This window comes from Oncorhynchus nerka, linkage group LG27 (assembly GCF_034236695.1).
Source record: "Oncorhynchus nerka isolate Pitt River linkage group LG27, Oner_Uvic_2.0, whole genome shotgun sequence".
Lineage (NCBI taxonomy): Eukaryota > Metazoa > Chordata > Actinopteri > Salmoniformes > Salmonidae > Oncorhynchus > Oncorhynchus nerka.
The window spans coordinates 24054332-24069781 of record NC_088422.1 but is presented as its reverse complement, the minus strand read 5'-3'; the positions used below and the strand labels follow the sequence as shown (position 1 = coordinate 24069781).

At 42.7% G+C, this 15450-nt stretch overlaps 1 protein-coding gene and 1 pseudogene across 1 annotated transcript in view; one reads left to right on the top strand and one right to left on the bottom strand.

The window, feature by feature from the left end:
• Nucleotides 1–32: 32 nt before the first annotated feature.
• The window catches only part of ppef2a (protein phosphatase with EF-hand domain 2a), a 35152-nt gene continuing 19734 nt past the window's right edge, over nucleotides 33–15450 (top strand). Inside the window, exons 1-2 of the mRNA XM_029637413.2 lie at nucleotides 33–106; nucleotides 5313–5375. The gene's annotated coding sequence lies outside the window, so the exon portion shown is untranslated. The remainder of the gene's footprint in view (nucleotides 107–5312; nucleotides 5376–15450) is intronic.
• On the bottom strand, nucleotides 1012–12664 carry LOC115111178 (bone morphogenetic protein 6-like; annotated as a pseudogene).

Sequence of the window (15450 nt, the reverse complement as noted above, 5' to 3'; positions counted from 1 at the left end):
ATAAAAGCCAGTGTTCCTTTGGTAGGAGAGAGCTTCTTTGTATGTCCTGTTTCGTTATTGGGCTGTATACGTTTTTGTGAAGGATTTTGTAGCCGGTCTTGCTGAGGTATGTGTAGGCCAAAATGACTGTGTTTGTGATTATTGAAATGGTTCACTTTAAAGTTAGTAGTTATTTAATTTGTTCCCAGTGGGGAAGGGGATGGCACATTGGGAGTGCTTAGGCAAGAGGCCAGCGGGCATACATATACCCGTAGTATGTACTCTGTCTATTCACACTAGGTAAGACCTGGGCGGACCACCCCAGTACTTTGGTTAGCGCACCAAGTGGCGTTAAAGTTAGGTGGGTAGGCAGGTAAGGTAGGAGAGAGAACTCTAACTTTCTTTGCTTTGGTTCCGTCCAGCCCCTTTCCCCCACATTACCGTGTTAAGGAAATAAATTCCCAGTAAATGGTCATTTACCTGCAATCCCATACCTCTTTCACTCCACGGGGAGTTGGTTGTAGCAGGGTGTTGCGTTTCCTCCTTCAAGAGGCGTATGTAACAACATGTCAAAGCCAGAAAATATTTTTGTAAGGTACAAATATAATATATATTTTTAAATACACCATTTACATCTTTCAGAGCTGATAAGGTACATGAATGATCAAACCTTACACAGGATGAAACAGTTTTTACCAAACGTAATGAAGCTGTTTTGACAACCACAATGATGCGTTGCATGTCAGCCCTAACTATACAATACAGTAGGTCTATTCCATGAACAATAATGTGATTATAGTTTGAAAGAAATCCCCAAACTAGATGAGCAACAAGAGACATTCAAAGTAACACCTCAAAACCCAATGTTTTGATCTGCAACATCAGTGATGTGAGCATGACCATACATGATGTAAAACATTGATAATGGACATATGTTTAGTTAGTAGGGTGATGGGGTTCATGGGAACATGACCATGTACAGAATATAAAATGTAGAATCTAAAGTATAGAACAGTTGGAGAATGGACAGGTCTAGTAAGACTGTGATGGGGGTTGATGGTTGGTGTGCAGCTGCAGTCCCGGGTCAGATACACAGAGGAGATGATCAGTGTGTTAAATTCATCCAGGTAGAGCACTGGCACCAGGTGTTGGGATGCAGGTTTGCAGCAGGAAACCTAAAAAAGGGAAGGACACTGCACTTAATTTACACATCCAAGAGTGAACACCCTGGTATCTTATTTTAAAAGCCCAATATCTGATGATAATATTCTAATAATAATAAATTACATTTGTAAAGCCATTTTCAATATACAAGAATAACCAAAAAGTGCATAAAATAAAAGTTAAAATAGAAAAATTGGTTTTAAAAAACAATGCAAATGTATATAACCATACCATAAAAGCAACAATCAAAGTCTAGGATAAAGGGTAGGCCAGCCGATAAAGAGGATTCTTTAAAAAAAAAACAGTCTAAACAGCCCTTAGATGTCTTGGAGTTCCAAAGGTGTGGTGCATGGCAGGAAAAGGCACTGCCCCCGTTTGTTTGGAGCCGGGTCCTGGGTGCATGAAGCAGTTTGGCGTGACTTGACCGTAGGGTGCGTGGAGTATTGTAAGTGGGGAGTAGATCTGACAGGTAGGCAGACCCAATGTCATTTAGGGCTTTGTAGACAAGGAAGATAATTTTAAAGTCAATTATTTGAGGGACAGGTAGCCAATGGAGGTCAGCAAGGATGGGGGTTAAGTGGACAGACTGGTGGAACCCACAGGCCAACGGTGTGGAGCGCACCTTCCCTCACAGGACTCCCCTCTAGAGTTAATGCATGTGCTCCTTGCACCGCGACCACAACTTAAAATAACGTTTAAGCTACCCTATAAAACATTGAACCTACACAAAGATAGATTGCAGGTGCCACACTGCAAACGCATTACTAAGCAGTAACATACAGGAACTCAAATCCTTCTGTTCACCTGATTTAGAATTCCTCACAATCAAATGTCGACCGCATTATCTACCAAGAGAATTCTCTTCGATTATAATCACAGCCGTATATATTCCCCCCCAAGCAGACACATCGATGGCTCTGAACAAACTTTATTTGACTCTTTGCAAACTGGAATCCATACATCCTGAGGCTGCATTCATTGTAGCTGGGGATTTTAACAAGGCTAATCTGAAAACAAGACTCCCTAAATTGTATCAGCATATCGATTGCGCAACCAGGGCTGGAAAAACCTTGGATCATTGTTACGCTAACTTCCGCGACGCATATAAGGCCCTGCCCCGCCCTCCTTTCGGAAAAGCTGACCACGACTCCATTTTGTTGATCCCTGCCTACAGACAGAAACTAAAACAAGAAGCTCCCGCGCTGAGTTCTGTCCAACGCTGGTCCGACCAAGCTGATTCCACACTCCAAGACTGCTTCCATCACGTGGACTGGGATATGTTTCGTATTGCGTCAGATAACAACATTGACGAATACGCTGATTCGGTGTGCGAGTTCATTAGAACGTGCGTTGAAGATGTCGTTCCCATAGCAACGATTAAAACATTCCCTAACCAGAAACCGTGGATTGATGGCAGCATTCGCGTGAAACTGAAAGCGCGAACCACTGCTTTTAATCAGGGCAAGGTGACTGGTAACATGACCGAATACAAACAGTGCAGCTATTCCGTCCGCAAGGCTATCAAACAAGCTAAGCGTCAGTATAGAGACAAAGTAGAATCTCAATTCAACGGCTCAGACACAAGAGGTGTGTGGCAGGGTCTACAGTCAATCACGGACTACAAGAAGAAAACCAGCCCAGTCACGGACCAGGATGTCTTGCTCCCAGGCAGACTAAATAACTTTTTTGCCCGCTTTGAGGACAATACAGTGCCACTGACACGGCCTGCAACGAAAACATGCGGGCTCTCCTTCACTGCAGCCGAGGTGAGTAAAACATTTAAACGTGTTATCCCTCGCAAGGCTGCAGGCCCAGACGGCATCCCCAGCCGCGCCCTCAGAGCATGCGCAGACCAGCTGGCCGGTGTGTTTACGGACATATTCAATCAATCCCTATACCAGTCTGCTGTTCCCACATGCTTCAAGAGGGCTACCATTGTTCCTGTTCCCAAGAAAGCTAAGGTAACTGAGCTAAACGACTACCGCCCCGTAGCACTCACTTCCGTCATCATGAAGTGCTTTGATAGACTAGTCAAGGACCATATCACCTCCACCCTACCTGACACCCTAGACCCACTCCAATTTGCTTACCGCCCAAATAGGTCCACAGACGATGCAATCTCAACCACACTGCCCTAACCCATCTGGACAAGAGGAATACCTATGTAAGAATGCTGTTCATCGACTACAGCTCGGCATTCAACACCATAGTACCCTCCAAGCTCGTCATCAAGCTCGAGACCCTGGGTCTCGACCCCGCCCTGTGCAACTGGGTACTGGACTTCCTGACGGGCCGCCCCCAGGTGGTGAGGGTAGGCAACAACATCTCCACCCCGCTGATCCTCAACACTGGGGCCCCACAAGGGTGCGTTCTGAGCCCTCTCCTGTACTCCCTGTTCACCCACGACTGCGTGGCCACGCACGCCTCCAACTCAATCATCAAGTTTGCGGACGACACAACAGTGGTAGGCTTGATTACCAACAACGACGAGACGGCCTACAGGGAGGAGGTGAGGGCCCTCGGAGTGTGGTGTCAGGAAAATAACCTCACACTCAACGTCAACAAAACTAAGGAGATGATTGTGGACTTGAGGGAACACCCCCCTATCCACATCGATGGAACAGTAGTGGAGAGGGTAGTAAGTTTTAAGTTCCTCGGCGTACACGTCACATACAAACTGAATTGGTCCACTCACACAGACAGCATCGTGAAGAAGGCGCAGCAGCGCCTCTTCAACCTCAGGAGGCTGAAGAAATTCGGCTTGTCACCAAAAGCACTCACAAACTTCTACAGATGCACAATCGAGAGCATCCTGGCGGGCTGTATCACCGCCTGGTACGGCAACTGCTCCACCCACAACCGTAAGGCTCTCCAGAGGGTAGTGAGGTCTGCACAACGCATCACCGGGGGCAAACTACCTGCCCTCCAGGACACCTACACCACCCGATGTTACAGGAAGGCCATAAAGGTCATCAAGGACAACAACCACCCGAGCCACTGCCTGTTCACCCCGCTATCATCCAGAAGGCGAGGTCAGTACAGGTGCATCAAAGCTGGGACCGAGAGACTGAAAAACAGCTTCTATCTCAAGGCCATCAGACTGTTAAACAGCCACCACTAACATTGAGTGGCTGCTGCCAACACACTGACACTGACTCAACTCCAGCCACTTTAATAATGGGAATTGATGGGAAATGATGTAAAATATATCACTAGCCACTTTAAACAATGCTACCTAATATAATGTTTACATACCCTACATTATTCATCTCATATGCATACGTATATACTGTACTCTATATCATCTACTGCATCCTTATGTAATACATGTATCACTAGCCACTTTAACTATGCCACTTTGTTTACATACTCATCTCATATGTATATACTGTACTCTATACCATCTACTGTATCTTGCCTATGCTGCTCTGTACCATCACTCATTCATATATCTTTATGTACATATTCTTTATCCCCTTACACTGTGAATAAGACAGTAGTTTTGGAATTGTTAGTTAGATTACTTGTTGGTTATTACTGCATTGTCGGAACTAGAAGCACAAGCATTTCGCTACACTCACATTAACATCTGCTAACCATGTGTTAAATTTGATTTTTTAAAATTTGATTTAATGAGAAGAGTTGGCATGTGATTTTCAAGTTTTTAGTCAAACACACATTTTGCAAACACAATACACATGTGCTGTTATTCCATCTGACTTCCATGGAAACATATATTGGTGCTTTGTCTGTACAAGGGATCAAATAGAATGTCTTGTTGATCTCAGTACAAGGTAACAGGTTAAAGGTTAGTTCCTTGATGATCTGATTGGTTCTCAAACTAGTTCACCCAGGAAATGGTAGACTGAAACTGACAGAGCAGATATCTTAACAGCCAAATATGATTTAATGGTAAAATTCAGACACAATGTGACTACCATATGTTTCCTTATTTATTTGTTTTCCTACCTCTTTCAACCCCCTGAACAAATCTGCTACTGGACAGATAATACTTGATTACTTAATTGTTTTCCTATAGTCTTTCAGTTCAGATGATCAATCTCTCTAGGAAGCAACCTTGCTAAGAAACATAACTATATTAAAATACTGTAGCTTTTTAAACTGTTATCTGATGGCTACTTACAGTACAGTGTCCTTTCCTACTATAGGTGGTTCAGAGTAGAGACCAACTTCGATCACTGGCTGCCGCCTCCTGCAAAAGATCATCGCAGGTAAGCATACTGCTCACTTTACATGACTCCATGATTATATGTTCATTGATTTCATGTGAATGGATGGCTTGATGACATCCAGAGATGCAGCCAACAAAGCATTAAATGCTGCTGGTCAAGATAATATCAATATGGATACAATGTATAAAGCAAGTAGATGCCTGTATGTGTTTGGTGAATATTTGTTTAGATAGTATTACAGTTGACAATGTTATACTGTATCATTGACTATATTTGACTACAAGTTATTCTCATAGAAAATCCAGAAATATAACTGTATTTTTATATATCAGTAATTTTGTCTCCCAGGTCCTGTCTCTATGTACACTCACTGTACCCTACACACTCACTGGGCCCTACACACTCACTGGGCCCTACACACTCACTGTGCCCTACATACTCACTGGGCCCTACATACTCACTGTGCCCTACACACTCACTGTGCCCTACACACTCACTGTGCCCTACACACTCACTGGGCCCTACAAACTCACTCACACACATACTCCATCATATGCTCACACACACATAATATGCACATACATTTATACTGACTCCACACACTGACTCCACACACGCACACCCACTCACATACAAGCTGCTGCTACTCTGTTTATATTATATCCTGTTGCCTTACCTCTACACATATCTACCTCCATCAATCCAGTATCGAAATTGTAAATATGGTATTGGAACTGACCCTGTAATAGTATACTTACTTACTTATTGTGTTCTTCATATTTCTTCTTATTTGTCGTGTTTTTTTTTGTATTACATTGTTATTGATTATTGCATTGTTGGGTTTTGAGTTTGCAAGGCATTTCACTGTACTTGTGTATGTGACATTGAATCTTGAAGGTATGTAACAGGTAAGGAAGAAGAAGTTTGTTTATTATGTCCTCATTTCTCTCTGTGCCATTCCCCAGTGTGAATCACTGTGTGAGCAGCAGAAGGGAGGGTTCTTGTGCAACGAACATTGGTTTCACTTCCCTTTGCCTTACCACAGCAATAAAGTTAATAGGCCTCTGTTATGAAACTGTCTGAAAAAATGGCTGTAGTGTATTGTCACTGAAGATCTGAGTAGAATTGTCCCTGTTTTGAAGCTTTTCATGTCACACTGGTATTTAAGTAGGTTTCCATCTTACCCATACCTGCACTAACTGTGATTTGTATGTTTCATATAACTTTCTGTGGGTAGATGGGTGTGTCTTATATTAAAACATTGTCCATTGTTTCCCAGAAGTACTGTTTACACAACAACATTGAGTGCAGCCAGCCCTGAGAAATACAACACAGAGGTCAGACCAGATGTAATGGAACTACTAACATGTCTAATCACTGACTCTCAGGTGTGTCTCAGTTGTGTTCCAAAACCCAATGTTTTGATCTGCAACATCAGGAATGTGAGCGTGACCATACAAATAGGTCTTATTTACATAACTCTACACCATGGTATACCATAGTATAGAACAATTAGAGTAGATATACAGTTGAAGATGGAAGTCTACATACATCTTAGCCAAATAGATTTAAACTCAGTTTTTCACAATTCCTGACATTTAATCCTAGTAAAAATCCCCTGTCGTAGGTCAGTTAGGATCACCACTTTATTTTAAAAACGTGAAATGTCAGAATAATAGTAGAGAGAATTATTTCTTACATTTTTTATTTCTTTCATCACATTCCCATTGGGTCAGAAGTTTACATACGCTCAATTAGTATTTGGTAGCATTGCCTTTAAATTCTTTAACTTGGGTCAAATGTTTCGGGTAGCCTTCCACAAGCTTCCCACAATACGTTTGGTGAATTTTGGCCCATTCTTCCTGACATAGCTGGTTTAACAGAGTCAGGTTTGTAGGCCTCCTTGCTCGCAGACGCTTTTTCAGTTCTGCCCTCAAATTTTCTATGGGATTGAGGTCAGGGCATTGTGATGGCCACTCCAATACCTTGACTTCATTTTGCCACAACTTTGGAAGTATGCTTGGTGTCATTGTCCATTTGGAAGGCCCATTTTGCAACCAAGCTTTAACTTCCTGACTGATGTCTTGACATGTTGATTCAATATGTCCACATCATTTCCCTACCTCATGATGCCATCTATTTTGTGAAGGGCACCAGTTCCTCTTTCAGCATAGCACCCCCACAACATGATGCTGCCACCCCCGTGCTTCACGGTTGGGATGTTGTTCTTTGGCTTGCAAGCCTCCCCCTTTTACCTCCAAACATAACGATGGTCATTATGGCCAAACAGTTATATTTTTGTTTCATCAGACCAGAGGACATTTCTCCAAAAAGTACGATCTTTGTCCCCATGTGCAGTTGCAAAGCGTAGTCTGGCTTTTTTTTATGGCGGTTTTGGAGCAGTGTCTTCTTCCTTGCCGAGCGGCCTTTGAGGTTATGTCGATATAGGACTCGTTTTACTGTGGATATAGATACTATTGTACCTGTTTCCTCCAGCATCTTCACAAGGTCCTTTGCTGTTGTTTCTGGGATTGATTTTCACTTTTCGCACCAAAGTACATTCATCTCTAGGAGACAGAATGCGTCTCCTTCCTGAGCGGTATGACGGCTGCGTGGTCCTATGGTGTTTATACCTGCGTACTATTGTATGTACAGATGAACGTGGTACCTATTTCGCAACAAAGCATCCTTCACTCATGCTGCCAAACATACCCTGGTAAAACTGATTATCATACCAATCCTTGACTTCAGCGATGTCATTTACACAATAGCCTCCAACACTCTACTCAGCAAGTGGGATGCAGACTATCACAGTGCCATACGTTTTGTCACTAAAGCCCCATATACTACCCACCACTGTGACCTGTATGCTCTTGTTGGCTGGCCCTCGCTTCATATTCGGCGCCAAACCCACTGGCTCCAGATCATCTATAAGTCTTTGCTAGGTAAAGCCCCCCTTATCTCAGCTCACTGGTCACCATAGCAGCACCCACCCGTAGCACGCACTCCAGCAGGTATATTTCACTGGTCACCCCCAAAGCCAATTCCTCTTTGGCCATCTTTTTGGCCACCTTTCAGTTTTCTGCTTCCAATGACTGGAATGAATTGCAAAAATCACTGAAGCTGGAGACACATATCTCCCTCACTAACTTTAAGCATCAGCTGTCAGAGCAGCTTACAGATCATTGCACCTGTACAATGCCTATCTGTAAATAGTCTATCCAACTACCTCATCCCCCTATAGTTTTTTTTCTTCTCCTTTGCACCCCAGTATCTCTACTTGCACATTCACCTTCTGCACATCTATCTCTCCAGTGTTTATTACTATATTGTAATTACTTTGCCACTACGGCCTATTTATTGCCTTACCTCCCTAATCTTACCTCATTTGCACACACTGTATATAGATTTCTCTTTTGGGTTATTGATTGTACATTTGTTTATTCCATGTGTAACTCTGTGTTGTTGTTTGTGTCGCACTGCTTTGCTTTATCTTGACCAGGTTGCAGTTGTAAATGAGAACTTGTTCTCAACTGGCCTACCTGGTTAAATAAAGGTGAAATTATTTAATTTTAATTTTAAATCATGCTTTTGGAAGTATCTTCAGGCATTTGGAAATTGTTCCCAAGGATGAACCAGACTTGTGGAGGTCTACAATAATTTATCTGAAGTCTTGGCTGTTTCCTTTTGATTTTCCCATGATATAAAGCAAAGAGGCACTGAGTTTGAAGGGAGGCCTTGAAATACATCGACAGGTACAACTCCATTTGACTCAAATGATGAAAATTAGCCTATCAGAAGCTTCTAAATCCATGACATCATTTTCTGGAATTTTCCAAGCTATTTAAAGACACAGTCAACTTAGTGTATGTAAACTTCTGACCCATTGGAATTGTGATACAGTGAATTATAAGTGAAATAATCTATCTGTAAACAATTGTTGGAAAAATTACTTGTGTCATGTACAAAGTAGATGTCCTAATCGACTTGCCAAAACTATAGATTATTAACAAGAAATTTGTACTTCAACTGTATGTTTAGATGGGGTTTATGTGAGTATGGGAACATGACCATGTACAGTATATAAAATGTAGAGTATGGATCTTATTTAGAGAGCTCTATACTATAATATAAAACAGTTGGAGAATGGACAGGTCTATTAAGTATGGCGATGGGGGTTGATGGCTGGTGTGCAGCTGCAGTCCCAGGTCAGATACACAGAGGAGATGATCAGTGTGTTGAATTAATCCAGGTAGAGCACTGGCACCAGGTGTTGGGATGCAGGTTTGCAGCAGGAAACCTAAAAAAGGAAAGGTCACTGTACTGTAAGTAGCCATCAGATAACAGTTTAAAAAGCTACAGTATTTTAATATAGTTATGTTTCTTAGCAAGGTTGCTTCCTAGAGAGATTGATCATCTGAACTGAAAGACTTCAGAAATACAATTAAGTAATCAGGTATGATCTGTCCAGTGGCAGATTTGTTCAGGGGTCAGAAAGAGGTAAGGGCACATAGTGTCTGAATTGTACCCTTAAATCATTTTTGGCTGTTAAGATATCTGCTCTGTCAGTTTGAGTCTACCATTTCCTGGTTGAACTAGTTTGAGAACCAATCAGATCATCCAGGAACTAACCTTTAAACCTGTGACCTTGTACTGAGATCCACAAGACATTCTATTTGATCCCTTGTACAGACAAACCACCAATAGACGCTTCAATGAAAGTCAGATGGAATAACAGCACATGTGCATTGTGTTTGCAAATTGTGTCTTTGACTAAAAACTTGAAAATCACATGCCAATTTTTCTCATTGCTTCTTAGTGATGCATTTGCAGTGTGACACCTGTAATATATCATTGTGTAGTTTCAATGTTTTATAGTGTAGCTTTAATGTTGTTTTAAGTTGTGGTGCACATGCATTACCTCTGGAGGGGAGTCCTGTGAGGGAAGGTGCGCTCCACACTGTTGGCCAGCAGGGTTCAGCTGTGTGGTGCAGGCTGCACACTGGATGAAGGTAAACCTCTCTGGGTAGATGATCCAGTTCTGCCAGCCCAGGTCTAGCAGAGACAGACAGACAACACACCACATGTCACTTCACATATTGGAAACCATACTGGCAAGGTTTTTCAGTGTTTGTCAAACCTTAGAGACCAGTTGACAGCAGTGTGGCCCTGTTGTATTTCCAGAGAACTCTTGCTGGGAGTTTCCTGCTGAAATAGAGAATAACAGTCAGTGTTGGGAAAGTTACTCCGAAAATATAGTTTACCAAGCTACCAATTACTTCACACTGGAAGAAGTTAAGCTAAACTAAAGCTACTGCTAAGAAACATATATTTTACTTAACTAAAGTTACTTTGAAAAAGTAGTTCACTACATCCAAATTACTTTGAGAAAAATTTGTCTAAACGTTCATAGTCTACAAATTGCAAGAACAGTTTACTCAGGAGTCAGACGTCAACATAAGGTGTAATTTAGCCTATTAAACACAAAAACAATGTTTCAAGTGAAAATTGGGAAGGTCTGATGCCGAAAAAGAAAGGAAATCTTGCCTACTTTACCCATATTTTTTTTGTTATTTTTGCAAAAAAAGTAGTGTGTATTTCCAGTAGTCTCTTTCTATTGGCACAAGCACTGTTCACACCCCTCTTATTGGCTGAGAGAACATTTTGCAGGTTTAAAGCTTATTTCCTGCAATTCTTTACATTTTGCCATGGGTGGGGGAGGGGGGCAGAGAAAATGTTGCCGTTTTAAAGCACATTTTCTTGCAATTCTATATATTTTGCCATGTCTAATGTGTGTTCATGGTATATTTCAGTGACTCAACCATTACAACAAAATCGATGGGCAAAAAAAAACCTAGCTAAAAAACGTTAGCTGAAATGGGCTAGTTGATCTGTACATTTCTCACAAGTTATGAATAGCTCTCTAAGGTATATAATGACTGACTCTACTATTACAACGTTCAAGAGTAAGTTGAAAGCCGGACTGAGTTCGTTAAAAAATAAACTGAGCTACACCACTACATGGCAAACAAGTAATGAACTAGTGAAAACACTACCAAGATTTGAATTTAGTTCAACTACCACCAAGCTACTGCAAAATGTAATTAAATTACTAATTGAACAAACAAGAATGTCAGACTTCAACAAATCTGTGTAATAAGTGACTCAAACAAATGGTGGGAATCTCAGACTATTATCTAATGTAATAAACGTGTTCACTATCAGTGATGCTCTTCTGAGTTACATTACACAGCTTTACCGTTGCTGTCCAGTGCTGTCTGAGAGTCACTGCGTTGGGTTGTGAACGCAGCCATCCACTGCTCCCTGAGTGAGGCCAGTCCAGTCCCCTCCGTCTGAGGCTCTATCTGCAGGTTCAGACCCCTCAGAAGGAAATGTTTGATGTCTGACAGGGGTTCCCCTTGGCAACTGCAACAAGTCAATAAGGGGACCATTACTCCCCAGATTTCTTCATACAGTAGCCTACTTGACGATCAATCTCAATAAAATGCATTTCCTTCAGCCAAGAAAAAAGGCAACAATCTTCCCTCATGCCTTCCACAATTTTGATGCAATATGCATATATTTATCTAAGACATAGTTTGACATTGAAACCATAATAAAGACATGATTATACACCAGGGTTTTTGACATCACAGTGTGTTCAGAGAACAGGATGACATTGCTATGTCTTTAGAATGGGTAAATGTATGGTGTCTAAAGTTTAAATAACACTGTTATTTTCTCTGATCAAAACACCCCATTTTACTGATTACATTAGCATGTCAGTTTTAAAGTACTTTGCAATGGAAACACACATTTATTTAAATTAACTTATGTCTAACTATAACATAATCGGAATAGGTTATGAAGTAGGTTATACTTTAACCTATTAACTCCCAAAACTGATTGATGTCATCAATGATGTAGATCATTTCATCAATGAAAAGCATAACATGCATTCACTGTGAATTTAAAGGTCACATTGACTGATAACGCACAGTGATGTTCCATAATGTATTGCCTGCATAATTGTTATTATCATACTCTCAATAACAAATGACCCCCCCCCCAAAAAAAAAAAAATGGAATGCAACATTTGCCCAACAGCCTGCTAAGAAAGAACGTCTATCATAATTTTCTTCAATCATATCTTTGATTATGACTTCCTTGAGAGTATCTACTCCAGGTGTGTCTCACCTGTTCAGGGTGATGACTGGAGCAAAGTCTGTTGGAGTGGCTTTGGGTTTCTGCCCTGAGGATTTCAGAATAAAAGTTTCTCCCAGGGGCCAGCTAGAGAGCATAACCATCAGATATCGCAAGGTAATCATCTTTCTCTGCAGACAGATTGACATCCAAGTCAGAATCCAATCAAATCATTGGTGTGGTTCTTGTAGTCCTATTCAGAGAGGAAAGGGGTCTGCTGACTGCTTTGAGATGTGTTTGAGTGAAGTGATGCTCCCTGGTCTGATGATCATTAATTGTGTAGATGAGGAGTGACCTTTTGCTCGTCGTTAGAAACATGGGAACATGAGTTATCTATTCACACACCAGATTGACCTTGGGAGATTTCACTGTCCTTCTAGTGTGAGATGCCATGAGGGGAGAGAGAGAGAGATATGCACGCGCACACACACTCACACTCACACACACAGACACACATACAGAGTGAGAGAAAGGACACTTTGTTTTTCTTTGACTTGTCTTTATTTGCCATGGGGTGTACTACTGCGTCTATGTAGCAGTTTCCTCCAAGATGATAAGCAAGCAGGTGTTTTTTGGGAGTAAACATTGAACTGTTCATAACACTCTTGATGTAGGAAATGAGGTGCATTTGAGATAACAAAACCACAGGAAACAAGTATGATATGGAATGGAATAAATTCTAACACAATACTGTACACTTGAGCCATGCTCATTGTCATCTGCCATGTCTCTCCACACAACTTCATTTCTACACCCTGGCTCAACCCTAACAATAACCCTAACACTAACCCTAGCTCCATGTCCACATCCTGGCTCAACCCTAACAATACCCCTAACACTAACCCTAGCTCCATGTCCACATCCTGGCTCAACCCTAACAATAACCCTAACCCTAGCTCCATGTCCACATCCTGGCTCAACCCTAACAATACCCCTAACCCTAACCCTAGCTCCATGTCCACATCCTGGCTCAACCCTAACAATAACCCTAACCCTAGCTCCATGTCCACATCCTGGCTCAACCCTAACAATACCCCTAACACTAACCCTAGCTCCATGTCCACATCCTGGCTCAACCCTAACAATACCCCTAACCCTAGCTCCATGTCCACATCCTGGCTCAACCCTAACAATACCCCTAACACTAACCCTAGCTCCATGTCCACATCCTGGCTCAACCCTAACAATACCCCTAACACTAACCCTAGCTCCATGTCCACATCCTGGCTCAACCCTAACAATACCACTAACCCTAGCTCCATGTCCACATCCTGGCTCAACCCTAACAATACCCCTAACACTAACCCTAGCTCCATGTCCACATCCTGGCTCAACCCTAACAATACCCCTAACACTAACCCTAGCTCCATGTCCACATCCTGGCTCAACCCTAACAATACCCCTAACCCTAGCTCCATGTCCACATCCTGGCTCAACCCTAACAATATCCCTAACCCTAGCTCCATGTCCACATCCTGGCTCAACCCTAATAATACCCCTAACACTAACCCTAGCTCCATGTCCACATCCTGGCTCAACCCTAACAATACCCCTAACCCTAGCTCCATGTCCACATCCTGGCTCAACCCTAACAATACCCCTAACCCTAACCCTAGCTCCATGTCCACATCCTGGCTCAACCCTAACAATACCCCTAACCCTAGCTCCATGTCCACATCCTGGCTCAACCCTAACAATACCCCTAACCCTAACCCTAGCTCCATGTCCACATCCTGGCTCAACCCTAACAATACCCCTAACCCTAACCCTAGCTCCATGTCCACATCCTGGCTCAACCCTAACAATACCCCGAACCCTAACCCTAGCTCCATGTCCACATCCTGGCTCAACCCTAACAATACCCCTAACACTAACCCTAGCTCCATGTCCACATCCTGGCTCAACCCTAACAATACCCCTAACCCTAACCCTAGCTCCATGTCCACATCCTGGCTCAACCCTAACAATACCCCTAACACTAACCCTAGCTCCATGTCCACATCCTGGCTCAACCCTAACAATACCCCTAACACTAACCCTAGCTCCATGTCCACATCCTGGCTCAACCCTAACAATACCCCTAACCCTAGCTCCATGTCCACATCCTGGCTCAACCCTAACAATACCCCTAACCCTAACCCTAGCTCCATGTCCACATCCTGGCTCAACCCTAACAATACCCCTAACCCTAGCTCCATGTCCACATCCTGGCTCAACCCTAACAATACCCCTAACCCTAACCCTAGCTCCATGTCCACATCCTGGCTCAACCCTAACAATACCTCTAACCCTAGCTCCATGTCCACATCCTGGCTCAACCCTAACAATACCCCTAACCCTAACCCTAGCTCCATGTCCACATCCTGGCTCAACCCTAACACTAACCCTAGCTCCATGTCCACATCCTGGCTCAACCCTAACACTAACCCTAGCTCCATGTCCACATCCTGGCTCAACCCTAACACTAACCCTAGCTCCATGTCCACATCCTGGCTCAACCCTAACAATACCCCTAACACTAACCCTAGCTCCATGTCCACATCCTGGCTCAACCCTAACAATAACCCTAACACTAACCCTAGCTCCATGTCCACATCCTGGCTCAAACCTAACAATACCCCTAACCCTAACCCTAGCTCCATGTCCACATCCTGGCTCAACCCTAACAGTACCCCTAACCCTAGCTCCATGTCCACATCCTGGCTCAACCCTAACAATAACCCTAACACTAACTAACTAACTAACTAACTAACGACTTGCAGCAAGATGACAACAAACTCTAAGTCCACGCGAGATGATGTCAGCACTGTCTATGAATCAGTAGTGGTCGTAAACCAGATGGAATGGCATATTGCTGCAGAATGCTGGGGTAGCCATGCTGGTTAAGTGTGCCTTGAATTCTAAATAAATC